At 40.7% G+C, this 20,514-nt stretch overlaps 1 long non-coding RNA gene across 1 annotated transcript; it reads right to left on the bottom strand.

Moving 5' to 3' along the window:
- Positions 1-5,247: 5,247 nt before the first annotated feature.
- Positions 5,248-6,265, bottom strand: LOC147751191 (uncharacterized). Its single transcript, XR_015299953.1, has 3 exons — positions 6,179-6,265; positions 6,001-6,088; positions 5,248-5,645 (listed from the first exon to the last, which is right to left on the bottom strand). It is a non-coding gene; the product is annotated as an uncharacterized LOC147751191 (long non-coding RNA).
- Between the last annotated feature and the right edge of the window lie 14,249 nt (positions 6,266-20,514).

The raw sequence follows: 20,514 nt of genomic DNA, 5'->3' as shown, positions 1-20,514 counted from the left end.
GCAGGTTCGCAATTCTCCTCCCTTCTTCGGGATAAAGAAGAGAGGAGAAGAGACCGGAGACTTAGAATGTCGGATGAACCCATTTGCCAAGTATTCATCCAGATAATTGCGTAGATGTTCATTCTCTTTTTCAGTTAAAGCGTAAATTCGACTACAGGGCAAGGAAGCCCCGGGGACTAGATCTATCTGACAATCAAAGTCTCTGTGCGGAGGTAAAGTTTCTGCCTTTTTCTTGTCAAAAACATCCACCAAATCCTGATATTCTTCTGGGACCCCTGCAACCACTAGAACACTTTTGGATTTTTTAGGAAAGTCATATCCTTGGATTAACAATTCTGAACCTGGGAATTGTTTGAAACACTTAGCATGACAGTAATCAGATTTAAATAAAATGCTCCTGTTTGTCCAATCAATATATGGGTTGTGTAAAACTAACCAGGGTATACCCAAAATCAAACCAAATTGAGGAGCATCAATTATGTCAAAAGTTATTTCTTCTATGTGTTTCTCTGCACAAGTCATTTTTAGAACTTCGGTGTGGTACTGTATAAGCCCTGAAGTGAGTTCCTTTCCGTCCACTGCCCTGACTATTTCTGGTGAGTCCTTAACTATTTGTTCTAGACCCAACTTCTGAAATAATTTTGTGTCAATAAAATTTCCAGTAGCCCCGGAATCAATTAAGGCATCTATGGACCAGGATCGTTCTTTATTCAATTGAGACTGAAGAAGAATACGCATACTGAGATGGCAATGAGAAGCAGTTGGAGTTAAGGAGGCCAAAGTGATGGGTGAACTCGATAGATCGACCTCTGTATCTACCGAGAGAGCTAGTTTTCCGACTGTTGCATAGTAGCAACCTCAGAGTTCCTGGTTTTAGGCCTTACAGGACGTGTTGGACAATCTTTTATGAAATGCCCGGTTTTCCCACAGTACATACATTGGTTCAGTTTTCGGCGCTTCTCTCTCTCATCTTTAGTGAGAGGTCCTCTAATCGTGCCTATCTGCATTGGCTCTACTGGATCGAGTTTAGAAGGAGAAGATTCGGTTCTAACATTCCCTTTTTCTTTGAAGACCATCATCCTAAAATCTGATTTCCCCCTTTCCCTCTTTCTTTCTGAAATTCTGTGATTTAATTTTACAACCAGGTCTATGAACTCCTCACAATCTGTAGGTGGATCTAAAATTTGTGTTACCATATCTTTTAAATCATCGCGCAAACCACGATAAAACAATGATACACGTTTCTCCTCAGGCCACTCTGCTTCAATAACCAGCCGGTTAAAGATTGAAATATAATGCAGAAGATCTGAAGACCCTTGCTTTAAGTTTAGCAACTCATAATCCGCAGATTGCACAAAAACATGTTTGGCAAACAATTTCTTCATTGCCCTTTTGAATCTCCTAAAATCAGTTAACATTGGGTCATTCCTTTCTACATAGGGTACAGACCATAATGCAGCATCTCCACCCAGATATGACAAGACAAATGCCACTTTAGAAGAGTCATCGGGAAATGCTGTGGGTTTTGCTACAAAATGCAATTGACACTGATTCAAGAAGATAGTGAACTTGTTGCTATCCCCATAAAACCTCTCGGGTGGTGCTAACGGTACTGACACAGGAGTAACCACCTGAATTTGAGCACTACCTGACGTAGCAGAAGGAGAATCTCCACTATACAGCGTATGCATAGTGGGTTGGAAGGTTGGTGGTTTTAAAAAAGATTTTTTATCTGAAGTAAAAGTCCAAGTCTGAGGACTCGGTGCTTGTAACCTATTCTGAACTGCAGTTAAATCCTTCCTTAACTCTGCGTTTTCTGCCCTTATTTCTAATAGTACTGCAGCTAAATCCTGCAACGTGAATTGGTGGGATTCATCCATAGCGTCTGGGCAAAACTTCACCGTGGGCTTGGTCTTCTGTCAGATATGATCAAGCACTCTTACCTGAGCTGAGCTCCAGCCTTACCTGTAAGGTGCTTGGTCGGTTTTGCAGAGACGCTATGAACCAATCCCCCAAAACCCTACCTTTTCAGCCAGTGATCCTTAACAATACACTAGGATGTTGGGTAGCAGTCAGGGAGAGAGGCCGGATCTGACGCTACTTGTTGATTAGTAGTCGACCTGAAAATATACCAAAGAGTTGTCTTTAACAGATGTCCTTTTTCTTCTAACCTCTTATCCCACTTCTCTAACTCTTTCTAGACTTTACATAAGCAGTCTCCTACCTGCGAACTACTTGATAGGTCTTCGCGTCCAGGAAGTCGTTGTCGTGATGTGTGTTCAAGGGTTGAGATGTTTGTAGTTGAAGGTGGTTGACTTGTCCGCCCCCAGACTTGGTTTTAAAGATTCTATGGAGAAAATAACACTCTTATTTGCACTTTTCTTTAAAACACTCTTTCCCTGTAAAATAACCTTGAATTAATCTTACTCACTTCTTATCCCAGCTCGTAGATTAAATCACGACTTCTCCAGTAAGGTTTAGCAGTTTTCAGTTCACTACTAAAGCTTGTTATCCCGGCTGAAACTTTAGAAAATTCAGTGAAGACTAAACATTTTCTACACATCAAAATACTACTATTGCAAATATTTCAAAACATTAAACATTCATGTCTGAATTAGTCTTTGACTTGGTTTGCAAAGGTTCTCAAGGGTTAACCAGAAATTCCCATCGAATGTCTTTTAACCAAAATGTCCAAAAAAGTCTTGAAGATGCTAGCGATGGGCGCCTTGACGAGCAATGAGAAATTGTACTTAACTTTGAGTTGTCCGATGACAAATACAGATGGCTGGCTCTGTCCGATGACAAATACAGATGGCTGGCTCTGTCCGATGACAAATACAGAAGGCTGACTCAGTCCGTGGGCCTTGGCGAAGTACGCGAGCTCTTCGAAGAAGGTGCTGCTCCCAGGATGCTCCGAAGACCAAGCGCCTTCTGGAAGCCTGGGCGCGGCTTTTATAATCTAGCCACACCCTAGGACGTCGGATGTCAGTAGCGTGCCACACCCAACTCTGGCGAGCGCTCCGAGAACGGAGCATGCATAATCCGTAACTGCGCACCAAAAAGATGCGTGCTGATTCCAAAGCGCGTCTTTGTTTTCTCTTGCACCAAAAAGATGCGTGCAGATTTCAAAGCGCGTCTTTTCTTTCTGTTTTCAATTGCCTACACAGAATACCTTTTAGACAGTTCTAACTAATCACCAAACATAAGAACCACACAACAGTTTCAGAACTGATTATAAACATAAGATCTTCAGTTTTAAATAAAACAACCATCATTATATTTCACGGTTTTTTACTTACTAATCCTTTTTTCCTTTCTAGGTACAGGAGTGCTGGATGCACGGGACAGGGGTGGGTTTCCTGAAAGGGTGTTCTAAGCTTACCATGGACTTGGGAATCACAGTGTCATGACACAGAGACTGGAGTAGGAATAGTAAATTTTACCCCGGTGAAATCCAATGTTTACCCTACTGTTGCCCTGTTTGGAGTGAGAAAAGTAAATTTAACCCCTCTGAAGTTCTACACTTTCCCTGCTGTTGTGTTGCTTGGAGTGTGAATAGTAAATATCACCCCTTTGAAGTCTAACGCTTTCCCTACTGTTACACAGATTGGAGTGGTAATAGTACATTTTAACCCTCCGAAGTATAACACTTTCCCTACTGTTGTTTTGTTAGGAGTGGGAATAGTAAATTTCACCCCTTTGAAATCCAACACTTTCCCTACTGTTTGTACATTTACCTCCTCCAAAGTCCTGAACTTTCCTACTCTTTCTTAGACTTGAGTGGGACTAGTAAATATCACCCATCCAAAGTCCAACCCTTTCCCTACTGGTGCACTGACTGGAGTCGGAATCGTAAATCTTAGCCCTCCGAGGTCCAACCCTTTTCCTACTGTATCATAAACTACAATGGGAATAGTATATGTAATATTCTCAGACTCCAATAGTTTGTATAACATTGGTTAAATCATTTTTATAGCATTAATGGCTTTGCAGCCTTGGTTACTGACACATACCTCCATCAAAGAACCAGAAGCGAAAAAGCAGTACAACTGGGCGCATAAGACAATGGGATCAATAATTGAACGTATCTATGGAGTACTGATGTCTCGAGAAGTCTCCACAAAAGTGGTGGAGCACTACTATACAGACCAGCGACCTGTTGCAAAAGGATTGCTACGAGTGCCATTCTCCACAACATAGCCATGAGGAAGGGTCTGCCAAACATGAACATAGAGCCAGAATCAGACTGATGAACTACCACCACTATAGATTCAGCAGGACAGGACAAGTTCAGGAGAGGGTCGAGCTCAATGCACAGATATCACCAACAACTATTTTTAAGGTGAGAACGATGACCACATCTAAGAAATAGACAACACACATGATGGTAATGTTTTGCGCATGACTGAAAGTCAACCTGTTTTTTAAATTTGTAACATTGTCATTCTTCATCCTCAACTGTATCCTTATAGGATGTTATTTTCAACAAAGCAACAAAGTTTGAAAACACAAACATAAAAATTATTGGCATGCATCTGAGTGTGTACAAAAGTCATTTTTTACAGCCTGTGGTGTTGGTTGCCATCACAGCAGGACTTGGCTGTTCAGGTGGGGATATATCTGTTACAGATGTGTGTTGGCGTGTTTGTCTGGCACAGCATCCATCTGGCACAGATGTGGCACTGAGGCTAGGGCAGTCTTCACTTTCAGGTGGTAGCAACATGGTGGGGACAGAAAGATTATGTGTCTTTATGTTTTTCAGGGCTGTGGTCACCTGGACCAGCCTGAGAGTAAAATCTTGGAAGCCGTGCCCTAAATCATTTTGTATATTGGCAGTATTCTTGGCAATAGTGGTTGTAGCTACGGCCAGTTGATTGATAGATATAGTGAAAGCATCATAGTGTGCCATGTGCTGCTTGTGCCTGTGGCTTTGCAGATGTTGCTCCTTCTCCAAGGCAGTAATCCAACGGTCTTGTCCTTTATGCAATTGCAGCATTGACCGTGACATGCTTCGCAGATGCCTAATAACAGTTTTTATCTGTTTGACTTGCAGACACTGTACTGTGATGATGGATTATTCCAGACCACCAAACAATGGAGAACTGTCTGCCATGTCATTATCACAATATTTCCCTCATTGACCAACAATTTTTCAGATATACCAGTGACCACAAAACTTATTTGTATATCAAAATTTTAATATATTATTTTTTTATTTTTTTATTATTTTATAGCATGTCATTTTTTATAATTAGAAAGTAACTTTTTGCAATTTAAGAATTCATTTTTTTACAGTACACTAGTATCTTTGGTACATTTTCTTATTTAATCAAGACAATTATAGAACAAAATCCTACAATTTATACAATAACATTACTAAGCGTCCTCCTGATTGCATACCAGTACAGCCACTCCAATCATACAAAAACATTCACTCCCATACAACTCTCAACATATAATATCTGAAAATGATAGAGGATAATGGTCAGGGAAAAACATCTTTTCTCCTGTCAACATTACGGGTCTCCAAAAATGAAAAGAAATTTAGAGACTCGGCACTGGGTCGACGCGCGTTTCGGTGGAATGCGTGTGTTAGGCACCACTTTCCTCAGGACCACTGCAGATATAACAGAACATCAGGGGACCTATAAATGTAATAATAACGTTTAAAAACACAGGTATCTACAAAATTATCATTTTTGATAAAGCAATACAATAAATCTATTACTTTCATTTCATTTGTTTGGCCACGTGCAGAAATGAGCGGAGCACCAATCAGTACAGTTCAACAAACCTTAAAACACACATCTATCTCTATTTATATTGATATACATAAAGTGAAAAACTTCTATTCAAAAAGTTTTCTAAGTTCATTTATAGAAAGACTAATCCAAACAGAGAGACCGTCATGAAATGTTTAGTGCTCTCTATCCCTATGGACATTGTTTAAAAAAATCATAACCAAAAACCCAGTGTGAAACAAATACATTTAACACCTACAATTCACAAGTCTAGTACAAATAGCAGAACAAAGTCTAAGTTGCGCTGAGTGTCTGTTAGGCATTCACCAGAGCGTCAATTCAATAACCTGGAATATATGGAACAAATGTATGTAGACTCAGTTAGCCCTGTACCCCAACGTAAGAAACATGTGTTAGCTGTCAGTTCATATAATCACCCAAAATTGAGTGGGTTGAAATATAGAGGTGGATTTCTAGTTCGATTCGCTTCTTCAAAAATTACGGATGACATAGGGAAAGCGGCTGTAAAAAAAGAAACAACAACGCCTCATCAATATCCACACTCATATTAGATAAAATGAAGTGAGATCCCTAATGATAGTAGACTAACCTCATAATGTCAAGTCATTTGTATAGATTCTCCTTTCCTCCTTTTATCTATTTGATGAAGTTCGTAAAAGAGAATACAATAGATAGAGGCTATCTGGAGAGAAAATAAGAATACAATGAGAACAGTCTGCCTCACAATCCACCAATTATTTTCCAATTAATTATCAGAGGCGATGAATCTATCTCATGAGTACTACTCTGACTGTATTTCTCCTTTACCCCAATCCACAATGAACTTATGTGAGGGTAAATACATTAGAGAACTTCATTGTGCATGAATCACTATGCCTACGCTGTACATAAAAGAATGTTTACAAGGCACCTAAGTTCAATAAAATGTATGTCGCTATAGAAACTCCTCTTAAAAGATGTAATGTAATGTAAAAGACATTTCTAACGTGCAGCTTTCACTCCAAGGAGTATCTTGGCGCTCACACAACTCAGGTGGAAGAGTTGGAGGGAAAGGATGTCCTGCATTCTACACCACAGTTACACCAAAGTCCTACATGTAGCATCGGGCAAAGAGAAGATCCAAGTTTTTAATGCCTTCCTGAAAGGGGCTTCTTGGGAGAATGTACGTAAAAAAAGAGGAAGCTTATTCCAGGCCTTGGTGCCCAATACAAAAAGGGATTTACCCCCTTTTGTGGCCAGCTTGAACCGAGAGGGAGTAAGTAGGTTCTGACTATCAGACCTCAGGCAACGCGTCGGATGATATCTTTTAAACCCATTGAGTAAATATTTTGGGCCACGCTGGTGAAATGCCCTAAAGGTAATTAAAAGAATTTTAAACAGAATTCTTTTACTTACAGGCAGCCAATGGAGAATGTTGAGTGCTGCTGAGGCTGACGACCTCCGAGGCCAGCGTAGCACGAGGCGGGCTGCCGCATTTTGGACCATTTGTAGCCTATGGAGAACGCTTTTGTTGGCTCCAGCATATACTCCATTACAATAGTCAAGCCTAGAACTTATTAAGGCCACTGCGACTGTTTTCCTCGCTGATAACGGAAGTAGATCGAAAAACTTCCTCAGTGCTTTGATGATCTGAAAGCACATGCCTGCCACTGCTATAGCCTGAGGCTTAAAAGATAGTTGATTATCGAATTTAATGCCCAGGTTGCTGGCAGATGCAATTGTGTTGGGGGGATCTTCTGCCTCCTTTGGCCAACACATTTTTGGGGAAAACAAGTTATGGCTCCCGACTGGTAGGATTTCTGTTTTACCGGTGTTGCACTTTAGATGGTTGTTGGTCATCCATCTAAAGGTAGCTGCCAGACACTCCTTGAGATTTTCCTCTGCGCCTGGTCGTTCTCTATCCAGCACCAGTATGAGCTGAGTGTCGTCAGCGTATGAGATGGAACTGATCTGGAATGACGCGATCAGTTTCACAAGGGGTACCATGTATAAGTTGAAAAGAACAGGGCTCAAACTTGAGCCCTGAGGGACCCCATAGCTGACGTCTTTGGCTTCAGACTGATATTGGCCTAGCACTGTCACTTGGCGTCTATTGCTAAGGAAGTTCCTGAGCCATGCCAAGACCTGACCTCCTACTCCTGCGGCAGCCAACCGGTCCACTAAGATGTTATGTGAGACCGTATTGAAGGCTGCCGACAGGTCGAGTAGGATAAGGACAGCCTTCTTTCCTTGGTCCATTGCTGCCTGTAAGGTTTCTGCGGTGAAGAGCAGAGCCATCTCGGTAGAATGTTCTGACCGAAATCCTGACTGATTAGGGTGGAGAATGTTATTCTTCTCCAAAAAGTTAGTCAGTTGGCTATTGACAAACTTTTCAGTCAGTTTAAACAGGACAGGTAGCAAGGAAATGGGCCGCAGATTGGAAAGGGTGGTGGGATCAGCCAGTGCTTTTTTTTGGAGTGGCTTGACAGCTGCAAGCTTCCAATCATTAGGAATGCTTGCCGTAGCTAAATAGGAATTAATAATCCTGTTGATTATAGGATTAACCATCTCAACTAGAATATGTAACACCGGGGGGGACAGGGATCGAAAGGGGATCCTGATTTACAAGCCAAGATAGCCTTAGAGGTTTCCTCAAGGGTCACTGGGGCAAACTCCTCAAAGCAGGGGAGAGTCGTCATCTCACCAAACTGTTCAGTTTCCGCAGTTGCTATTACTCCTGGTGGAAAGGTCTTCACAATGGCAAGAATCTTGTTATCGAAATAATTGGATATCGCATTACAGAGATCTTGGGATGGTGGAATCTCCTGCGATAAAGTTGAAGGATTCATAAAATCCTTAACAATCTTGAAAATTGCTTTTTGTTCCTGACCTGCCATAGATAAGGCCTGTAGATAGTGGGTTTTTTTTGCGGATTTTATTTCTGCATGGTATTTCCGTCTTGCTGCTATGTAGATATTACGTGCGGTGGCGTCATAATTTCGGCGCCATCTTCGTTCCAGTACTCTGACCTCACCTAGTTCAAGTTTCAGAGTCATTGAGAACCAAGGGGCACTCTTTTTAGTCCTGCTAGTTTTAGAATTATTGTTTCTGGGCGAACTTAGCAGGAGTCCTGCTCTAGCAATCCAATCACAGAAAGTCTGATTATCTGTTGAGGTAAGATCAGTTAGAACTGGTAAATTGTCTTTAAGCTTATTAATTATGTCAGGTCTACTAGTTAAAGATTTCCAATCAGGGGTAGATTTAGTTTAGACTTTATTTATCCACGTTGTGAGATTGGTGATGGATTTCAAGTTCCATACAATATTAAAAGGAATAAAATGGTGATCCGTCCATATCTGAGGGCTGGGGGAGTTTGACTCTCAGAGTAGTAGAGTTGGAACAAATGCAGTCTAATAAATGTCCTGCCTGATGGGTAGGTTCCTGATTCATAAGTGAAAGTCCCAATACTTCAATAATTTCCATAAAACAACCTACTCCGGGGTCATTAGGAGACTCTAGGTGCAGGTTTAGATCACCCAATACTGAGAAGTGGGTAAATCTGAGTGCTAGTTCACTCAGAGCATCACCTACTGTTTCCAAGAACTTCGAAGATGGACCCGGAGTGCGGTAAATAAGGGCCCCAGAGAAGACAAAGGTGTCATGGATCTCCAATGAGAATGCTAATGCTTCTGCTCCTTTAATATTCGTCAGTTCTTGAGATGAACACTTGATAGTGTTGCGGTAGATGATCGCCAGGCCCCCTCCACGTTGTTCAGGTCTATCCAAACGTTGGATAAGAAAGTTATGTGGGAGGGCTATGGCTAGATCGGGATTACACCAAGGCTTTAGCCATGTTTCTGTGACCAAAAGCCAGTCCAGATGGGAATCAACATTAAGGTCATAGATATTCTGGGCATTTTTAGGTAAAGATCGTGCATTGATTAATCCACAAAGAGCGCAGTTTAATTCAAACCCGTACGGAAAAAGCGCCTCTACTAAGAATCGGACTGAGATGTTATATTATAGGGAGTGTCTCAATCCACCCGGTATTTCATGCCGATAAGCGCCTGTACTGAGAACCAGCTAGAGAAGTTGTATTATAGGCAGTACCTCGATACATTCAGTATTTTACCCTCCCTTAGAAACTTTATAAAACCGGCAAAGGGAAAGTCCGCTGTAATCACAGAATGGCACTAAGCATTCACTTATACCCACTGCAGACATGCATAATTCAGCACACGAATCTAGCCCTCAGCCTTATGGATCCTCAATTAAAGGTAGGCTACCCTAACTCCTAACCACTGTGCTTACCGCGTGTTTCTTCCAAACGGCCGCATCGTACAATGACACTGATGTCAAAACGCGGATGTGGTTGCGCCCACTATTTAAACGTACCGATTGAACTAACGCGGGAATAACAAAACGTAGTAACGTTCCTATCATAGATCCAAAAAAACGGACTAACCCGTTTCCAAAAATAAAAACAAAAATATACCCAACATGGCGGACGAACAACAGTCCAGTCCTTTGATAAAATGAATCAAAAGAGGTCCAAAGTGTAGAATTGTTAATTCACCAATATCTTTAGTAGATCTATAAAAAACGTCTACCATGTCATCACAAACATTATCATTGTGGACTGTTAGTGGTTGGGCTCTAAGGTGTCTGCGCACAGATGAAGTTGTGTTCCTGCATTGTGATATCTCCTCATCACCTACCTCGAGGTCTGGTAGTAGTGACTAGTAGTGGTGATACATTTGCTCTCATAGTAGTTTGATTAGGAGTACTGGGCATAGGAGTAGCAATTGCGCTGTCCTCCATATCTACTTATGTGCCAATTGCATCATCAGCCTCCTAGTTTCAGAGACATCCTGGGTGTGATCTGTGGACAATATGTATATAGTTATTGTAAACAATGGTTAATAACTTTGTGTAAAATTGTTGAAAATGTGATTCATGTTTGTGACATGGAGATTATATATAGATATGTGTAGTTTAATTATGAGCATGCAGTACACCATGTAACTAAAGATGTATTTCAACGCCCAGAATGCACTGCCAAAGTGAAGCACACATTTCCACAGAGTTTTGTTAGGCGAGATGTTGTACTTAAGGACTTATAAACAATATGGTATGGTAAGAAATTAACAGAAAAATTTCTTACCTTGGCTGGAGCCTGCAGGATTGGCGGGGTCAATGTCTGACACTCACACCACACTTTCAGGTTCAAGTGTCTTCTCAATCAGTGATTCTATTGAAGTGGAAGGAGGATGTTTGGGGGATCCACCAAATATTGCAAGAACAAGCTCAACCATCCTGCTTGCCTTCTTGGTGCGAGACCTTAGGTCATACTAGAGTTTCCTAATCTCTGGTATGGTTCTCTGGGTGATACCAAGTGAGTTGACGTTCTCCAGGATGCTGTTCCATAATAAATTTTCTGGGCCTCAGGAAGAGAAAATTATGTTTACCCTAAAATCTGCTTCATGTGTGCCACACATTCTTCTTTTAACAGCTCCAGCTCATTCTCAAAAAGTTTACTTTGTGCTCCTGCTACCAGGGTCCTTGTTCCCATCTTCCCTGGACAGGGTGTTCTTCAGAAATTAGATTTTCACTGCCGGAAGTCAGACAGGAGCAGCCCTTCCTTCCAGCACCTCTCCAGGAGTCTGGGTTGTGTCCACATGATGTATTTCTAAACTTTATGGTCTTACATCATCATTCTGCACCCAGAATGCAACTTTTCCTAATTGAGATTTCTTATTTAGAAATCGCATCTGTGCGATTTCCAAATAGAATATTTCAAGTTTGTGAATGCAAATCTGTAGAAATCACTATTAGTGGAATACTCTCCTACGTACATCTCATTTCTATAAAATCGCTATTTGGAAATCATGAACACTAACTTTCACACATATGGCCCATTGTTTTTATAAAGAATAAAGTATAATTCTCACTTGACTTCCAAAGGATTCAGAAAAATTGAGTGTTAAGAAGTCAAGCTTGGCCATTAGTCCTTAAGGATGCAATAACAAAAATAGGCATCATACCACTCAATTTTGCTTGTGCAAATTCAAGGCCAAGGTGCCATTGAAGTCAGTTGATCTTTTTTTTTTACAACCAGTTTTATTAATTTTAAAAACATACAGAAAATAGCACTGAATCTGACCATTATCATTGCCAATCCTCTCACTCCACCTCAACTTCCATCTAGAAATGTATGTGAGCAATCTTCATATAACTCATAAGCCCATAATAATCCTGCTATTTCCCCCATATTACTTTGTGTTTAGGAGGTCAACCCTTGCCACATAAATGGGCTCCTCTGGTATTGCGCACCAGTCCATGTCCATCATCCATTCAGTTACAGTTGGTGTACTTTAATAGAATAGAAGGGGGTTCGCCAGTGGGATAATTAGGATGTTGGCAGGAAAAAGAGGGGAAGTGAACAGCTGAATAGAACAGAAGTACCCTGCCAGGGTAGATTTCTAGGTCCCGGGAGGGGGATCCTAATGATGATGGGGGTGGGGACACAGAGCTACGTATCAGAAACAATAGTACATCACACAACTTCAGTACATCTTTTTATGAAAATACAGTTTGTTTATTAATAAAGCAGTGGCTCAAAAATGAATCCATGTTCAGACTTTAGGGCAAATGTGCAAAAGTGGATAAAACATTAAATATAAAACAAGTCACAGTTAATCTTCACAGAGAGCAATCCATAGTTCATGTCCCACATGCTTCCACAGTCATTCATTCAGCAAACACTCACTTTCACACTACCTCACTATAATCATGCACTAATACACATAAGATCATGGGGGTACATTAGGGCCTGCAGGGAACAGATTTTCAAGCTGCTAGGACTAATATAACATGGAGGCAAAACAATGTGGGCAGGATATTTTAACAGCGACAACACTAGAGGCCATCCATGTAGATCACGCCAACGTGCGTTTCGATGCAGAGCCTATTTGGGCTGCACCTTCATCAGGGCGACGAGGACCGGGGGGTGGGAACATGCACACTCTATTCACGTTAGGGAAGTCTCCGGTCTGGTGGACTTCAAGGACATCACAGAATGTTCTCTGTGTCAATGGATAAGAAATTCTCGGCAGACAGGGATCTAATTCAGAGAATCCAAATTGGAAGTTTTTTTCAGAGGTTGGGAGATTCACAGCAGGGAAGATCCCAGGAGTTCCTTTTAGGGCATAGGGTATCCTAGCGATATTTTTCTTCCGTATAGGGTATTAATTAAATCATGCAGGTCTTAGAGGGGAGGGGGAAAACACATTCAGTGGTTGAAGGTTTCAGATACCTGAATGTGTCACAACCGCGACCGAGGGGTCCCGCTTCGGCAAGTTAGAGTTCCCAGAGGTACCGGGCGGGAAGTGCATCAAATAGGTAAATGGTTTAAAATCAGGGTTCGATTTCCCGTTATAATCAATTCAATGATAGGGTTGCAGGGTGCCAAGGGTGGTCCCTGGGGCGACGGAGATAGCGGCACTTCGGGTCAATCGAGGTCTATGTTAAAAATGCATGCTTCGCATTTGCATGCACAAAGCGGCAGGCACCAAACGGTGCCTGCCACTTTGTGCATGCAAATGCAGGGTGGTACCATAGGTACCCCCCATGTGCACCCCCCACTCCCCCATAACCCTGGGGGCCTGCAACGGGCCCCCAAAGAAATCACAGAATGCCTTTCCACGGCGTAGAAGCCGCCGTGGAAAGGCATCTGTTCACCCCAATCCTAATATGGCTGGCTGTGTCTGTTAGACACCGCCTTCATATTAGAGCTTTTCCGCTGCGGTCGTAAGGCGACCGCAGCGGAAAAGCGGTGGATGGTCTTCCTGACCCCCGAGCAATCCTAATCTGGCGGGGGGGGTCTTTGAAGGCTCCGCAGCGGTTTTTCGCATCCTCCAGGCCGGCGAACACTTCCGCCGGCCCGGAGGATGCGGAAAAACCGTAATCCTAATGACCCCCTTAATGAGGTTCCCAGTCCAAATGTCACCCAAAGTTGATATATCTAAGACTTTGACCATGTCACTTTGGGGTCTGTTGGACCACAGTGCTCCTGCAAAGTCAGGAAGACCACTTGTGCCACCTCAATGAGACATGTGGGGAATGGGTCTCCATAGAGCAGACCCATGACACTATCTAGGTTAAATAGGACCAGTTAGGCCCTATATGAGGGGTCATCTCAGCTTCCGGTTAGCAAGTCATTTATCACTAGTAGTTATATGGCTTGGTAGTATATTTGGAGATCCATCATTGCCATACCTCCAGCATATGTTGATTGTTAGCACTTATACCATGCTATGCTGGGTGGTTGGTAAGCCCAAAGGTTGACATGGATCGAGAAGGTGAGGTTTTGCAACCATCGGTCTGGAATCAACAATGTGAGATTATGGAGGATGTAAAGGTAGCATGGAAGGGCCATCATTTTAAACAGGCCTACATGGCGTTTATGCTGAGTGGGAGGGTAACCCAATGCTAAAGGTCCGCTTTCATCCACACTGCATATGTTGGCCTTCCCTGCCACCCCGAGCATGCTCGCAGATTCCATTAATTTGGTGTTATCCTCAAAGTAAACCTGCAACTCATCATCAAGACGCTCCGTGCAGCACTCATTATATAGGAACCAGGCATTCAGATGCTACACTAGAGGCTCTGTGTAATCGGGTCTCTTATTCGAAGCTCAATAAGAGAATGAGCAAGGATTTCTCTGGGGGGATGTCAACCTGGGTGACCTGCTGGGCATCGGCCGTGGGGACAAAAAAAAAGGTATGTGAGTGAAAGCGTCTTATGTGCTACTGGCTTTTGGGTATATGCTTTTACATACAGATGCCAAATTTTACGTATATAACAGAGGCCTAGGGAATCTAAACACCCTTTAACTTTCTTTGTATGAGTCCGGTGTTGTGTCGTATAAGGTCCGGAAGCATCCACGTCATGGTTTAGCGTAGTGTGAAAGTCTCCCCCATAACGGTAATACAGGTGGGAAGTACAGAAAGCACCTAAGTGAGGGCTGCAAATGTTTGGGTGGGAAGGTGTGGTGAAACATGTATACGCTCAAGATGCAGTGAGGGCATCCCCCCAAGGAGATCCTCCCGTCACACATATCAACCTAGGGGTCTGGGACTCTGTGAGTGACCAAGAAGGGAAAGAACTTGTGCAAGAGTATGGCCACCCCTCCAGAGCCGCTAAAAAATCACGTGTGGTAGACCCTGTCAGGACCAAAGCATTTCAGGAAGGGGCAATTTGAACCCAGCAGGTGTGTTTCCAGCAGCAGCAGAATAGCAGGGCATTACTTGATCTTAATGTTATGACTGTGATCAACCCATTGTTTAAGTAGCAGGTCTGAACCTTTCTAACTACACAAAGAATGTTTGTTCTAAGCTACTGAAGTAATTATCTAACCCTTAGTGGCCTGTTCTCCTTTTAACCAGAGCAGCAGAAAGGGTGCAGAGTTTTCCGCACACCCCACATTTCCATATGGGAGCCTGTATTGTCGGGCGGAACACAGGTTCCCATAGCAGTCAATGTGAATCCAATCGAACAGTATTCATCACATCGTAATCGGTCAGGCGGAACCGCCGACCGCAAGCCGGTCGGTCCCGATTCCGAGTTGGTGTCAGGACGAGGAAACTCCAACCGACATCGTTCTGAGGCCCATAATTGTGAAGCCCTTAGAAACCTAAAAGAACAAATAGACTATAATTGTTGTTTGTGAAAAGAGTATATTTCTGTAAGCTGGTTAAGTTGAAAAGCTTGTGATTCCGTCTTTGGGTGTTGCTAATCTCTGGCTACTGGATCCTAAAAGTATAAAATGGAAAGGCTGTGTGTGCAAATTAATAATTTCATTATGACTCATAACATGGTAAATTGGAGATACATTTGTTCATGTAACTACTCTATTTGAAATTTGAAGTACTAAAGAGGCTTTCTTTTTTGCACCCTAGACTATGTCTAGCTTGAATGTTTATGGACAATAGTGAAAACACTTTTCATTGATACTTCTATATTTACATGTTTTCGAGAAATGTGAGATTTATACTTTATTAGTACTTTTTTTGTTAACTTGTGTAAGAAAATGTCTCCATTTCATGAATTAACACTTGAGAATAGTTTGAGGAAGGGTAGATCATTTTCCACCTGGAAACAAGTTAGATTTTAGCTTGTTTGATTTTGCATTATCAGATTAGAGGTGAAGTTTACTACACCGGGTAGAACAGATATCGATGTTTAGCTAACACTAATGCACATTGGCGTAACAAAACTTGTGGGGGCCCCAACAAAGTACATGGAGGGACCGCCCCCCTGGACCCAGTCAGGAGGTATTCAGACAAAATATTGAGTCTGAAATGCCGACATTAATATCAATTTTTTCATATTGTGGCACATAAATATCATGATGCAGAAATATCGTTGAAGAAAATATCAATTTTATTAGGTAAGTAATATTGTTTTCAAAAACATTTGGGTTGTTAATATCTATTTTATTTATATAGTTGCTAAAATTACAGTTTTTAATTATTATTATGTGTTTTAATTCATATTTTAATTGTATATGTTATATATATATTTTGTATAATTCTTGTAAATGTTTTTAAATATAGTTTGTAATTTTAAGGTATTTATAATTTTAATTTAAGTGTTGATAGCAATTTATAGTGTTTTACTAGGCTGTGAGGTTTGGAGAGGTACAGGGTGGGAAGTTAATTATGTATAATTAATTATTAATTCATTTTTAATTACTATTAATTACTTAGCTATCATATAAATTGTGTAATTATTATAATGTTTAGGTTATATTTTAGGTGCAAATTGTTGGGTTTGTAGTGGTGTACGTTAGGAAGTTAATTAAGTAATAATTGAATAATTATTGAAGTGTTATTTATTATTTAATTGATAATTATGTAAATTGGGTTAATATATTATATTATTTCTTAACTTATATTTTATGCGTAGGTTGTTGGGTTTGTAGGGGAAAAGAGTAGGAAGTTAAGTAATCATTTATTGACAATTAATTTTAAATATTGTATTAAATATTTAATTGATAATGAATTATGTAAATTGTGTAAATATTATATTCTTTAAGTTAGTGAGTAGTATTTGTTGCGGTATAGGGTGGGAAGGTAATTAAGTAAATATTAAATGGCAATTATTCATTTTAATTAAACTATGTAATTGTTTTATAATTATGTAAATTGTTTAATAAATATATTTGTATGTTATATATTAGGTGTGGGTTGTTGTGTTTATAGAGATATAGGGTAGGAAGTTATTTAACGCATAGTTAATTAACAATTAGTTATTCATGTATTATTAATTATTTCAGTTATTATTTAATATGTTAATTGTGTTAAACTTTTTTATTTTGATTATATTTCATTTGTGGGCTGCTAGGTATGTGGGAGTATAGTGTGTTAATTTAAATGAATAATAAATATATAATGTTTATAATAATTAATTAAAATACATTATAATTATGTAAATTGTTTAATTATTTTTTAAATGTGTATATATAATTTTTATGTCAAGAGTTTTATATTTGTGTTCAATTAATACAGTTATTAAAATATAGTATGTGTTTGAAGTGAAGTACTTTCTCTACTGCTGCGTGGGATTAGTAAATGTTAACCCTCCTTAATGCAATACTTTCCCTATTGTTGCACGGACTGGAGTGGGTATAGTAAATTTGACCTCTCCTTAGTCCAAAGCATTCCCTTCTGTTGCACAGACTGGAGTGGGAATAATATATTTTACCTCTCTGTATTCCAAAACTTTCCCTACTGGTGCACAGACTGGAATGGAAATAGTAAATTTTCCCCTCCAGTACCTAACCCTTTCTCTACTGTTGCAGAGACTGGAGTGGAACTAGTATATTTATTATTCCCAGAATTCAATAGTTTGTTAATATTGTTTAAATATATATTATTATTATGATTATGATTATGATTATGATTATTATTATTATTGTTATTATTATTATTATTACTATTATTATTATTATTATTATTATGTGTTTGTGTATTTCATTTGATATTTTTTATATATAGAAATTTTTGTAATGTTTAAGATAGTTGTGGTGAAAAATATATTTTTCTATTGTTTACTTTTTATGTATAATTCATTTGTCAACTTTTTTTACATATTTTGCAGTTTATTCAAGTTTTTTATTGTTTTTGCATATGTTTGTATATATATATATATATATATATATATATAAAACACAGTTGTCCAGTAGTGCGGGGCTTCAAGCACACGGTGGTCCTGCGCGGGTACCGGCTACCCACGTAATAACAAACAGCGTATTTTCTTCTTCTAGAAAAAACAGTGCCGGACATTCCAAGATGCTTAATGCTTATTTAATGCATTTTCTAAAGCCTCCTACTGACGTGTTTCACCAATTACGGCTTGGTCACGCTAAAGCAAGCGTTGTTCAACTTTTGTTTACATACTGGTGTAATTAACATAGAAAGTGGACCATGCCAGTGTTTGTAACAAGTTAGCAGGCACCATCTTGTGATGGCGTTTCATCCTCTTCACTATTCAATGTAAATATTTCGTACAAAGCCCATTTCATAATGATACGATAAATACAACTCTGTAAAAAAGTGGTCATCTGTGATGTTCCAATGTAAATTGCCAAACCAGACAATGCATACATAATTCATCCGTCAATTACCGCGGTATCCATTTATAATAGAACCAGCTCCCTGACAAATGCAATTCTTTCGCAATTAATTGCTTACAGAAAAATTCACCCTTGGTAATCTAGGTACAAAGTGCCAGTGCAAATTAGAATTTTCGGCAGGCTACATCATCCCAACTCATTTGTGGTTAATACATTTGTGCACGCCACTCAGAAACATACAATTCTGTCCATATAACTTTGTCATGTGCCAGGAGGAATTCCATAATTTCTGTCCTCCACCGTGCATTTGCATAACAAGTCTTGCCCAAGTGGGCACGCTCTATAGCAATTCAAATACTTCGATGGGCCGTACTTTAAGGCACAGAGAAATATTTGTTGAAGTAGAGGTATTTCTTTTGGGTTACCAACAATCCCTATAAGGAATTCAGAGCAAGCCTATTTTGTTATTCACAATATCACACAAGCACATACACACTGCAATAAGAAGAATAGACACTTTTAAATTAAAACCATTTAGTACGACAGGAATAAACTGTTTCGCAGGACGCCTAAAATATAACATAGGGAAATCATAGAAACAGCAAGAAGGCACGTTGTAAGCAACAAGAATGAAATTAACATGTTTTGAATGTCACCTAAAATCTAGTTCTATGTGCTACACCGAGAGCGCATGGAAAACAGAGAAACTTGGGGCCCGATGTAGGTAGGGCGTTACCGATCGGTAACGGCCGAAAATACCGATTTTTGGCCCTTACCGATCGGTAAACAGCCATCGAGATGTAGGGAACAAAAAACATAAAGAATCGGAGTGAAAACCGAATCGGAATGAGTACTGAATGGGAAAGAATCCGATACGTACATACCGAAAATCGGATATGTAACGATTCGGAAAAACACCGATTCGGATGCAAAGACCGATTCGGTCCATGTACCGATTCGTTAGTGACACCGAATCGGAAAATCACCGATTCGGTCCATGTACCGAATCGTTAGTGACACCGATTCGGAAAATCACCGATTCGGTCCATGTACCGAATCGTTAGTGACACCGATTCGGAAAATCACCGATTCGGTCCATGTACCGAATCGTTAGTGACACCGATTCGGAAAATCACCGATTCGGTCCATGTACCGAATCGTTAGTGACACCGATTCTGAAAATCACCGATTCGGTCCATGTACCGAATCGTTAGTGACACCGATTCGGAAAATCACCGATTCGGTCCATGTACCGATTCGGTAAAAAGACCGATTCGGACATGAGCCGAATCGGAAAACATGCCGATTCGTAGGAATCGCCGATCGGGAAATTCCCCGATTCCGACAGTTGGGGAGATGTAGGGAGGCACAGAAACACCGAAATCGGCTCAAAATCGGTAGAATTCACTCGGTATTTACCATGGATTGCAATCAGGTGGTAACCACCTCTAACCCATATAAACAGTCCCAAAATGCATTGCAACTTGCAGGATGGCAGCTTTCTATGTCATTGCGAGGCGGCTACGGCTACAGCAGGAAGGACAGAGGGAATGGCTAAGAAATGAACAGGTCTACAGACAGAGGATAACCCTGTTCATGCTCACAGAGGCAGAGATACTACAGAGATACAGGCTGGACTCTGACACCATACTTGAGCTCATCAGGGATCTCAAGCCATTCTTGGACCACCACACCCCAAGGGCACACGCCATCCCTGCGCACATCCAGGTGCTATGCAGCCTACACCTGCTAGCGTCTGGCAGCTATCAAAGTGGTGTAGCAGCAGCAGGAGGGGTGAGCCAGAGCAGCCTGTCAAGGTTCTTCCAAACATTCCTTGACGCCATGATACACAGGATGGACCAATACATCTCTTTCCCTGCAACCCACGCAGAACTGCTACAAACCAAAGCTGACTTCTACCAGATGGCACAATTTCCCCAAATCATCGGTTGCATAGATGGCACGCACATTCCGATTTGCCCACCAGCGGACACCGAATACATATACCGCAATCGCAAGTCTACACACACCATCAACGTGCAGGTGATCTGCAATGCAAAGTGCACCATCACAGACCTGGTAGCAAAATTTCCAGGGAGTACCCATGACTCCTATATTTTCCAACAGAGCGGCATA

Source organism: Lissotriton vulgaris, chromosome 1_1 (genome assembly GCF_964263255.1).
Source record: "Lissotriton vulgaris chromosome 1_1, aLisVul1.2, whole genome shotgun sequence".
In the NCBI taxonomy this organism is placed as follows: domain Eukaryota; kingdom Metazoa; phylum Chordata; class Amphibia; order Caudata; family Salamandridae; genus Lissotriton; species Lissotriton vulgaris.
This window is presented reverse-complemented; position numbering and strand designations above follow the sequence as displayed.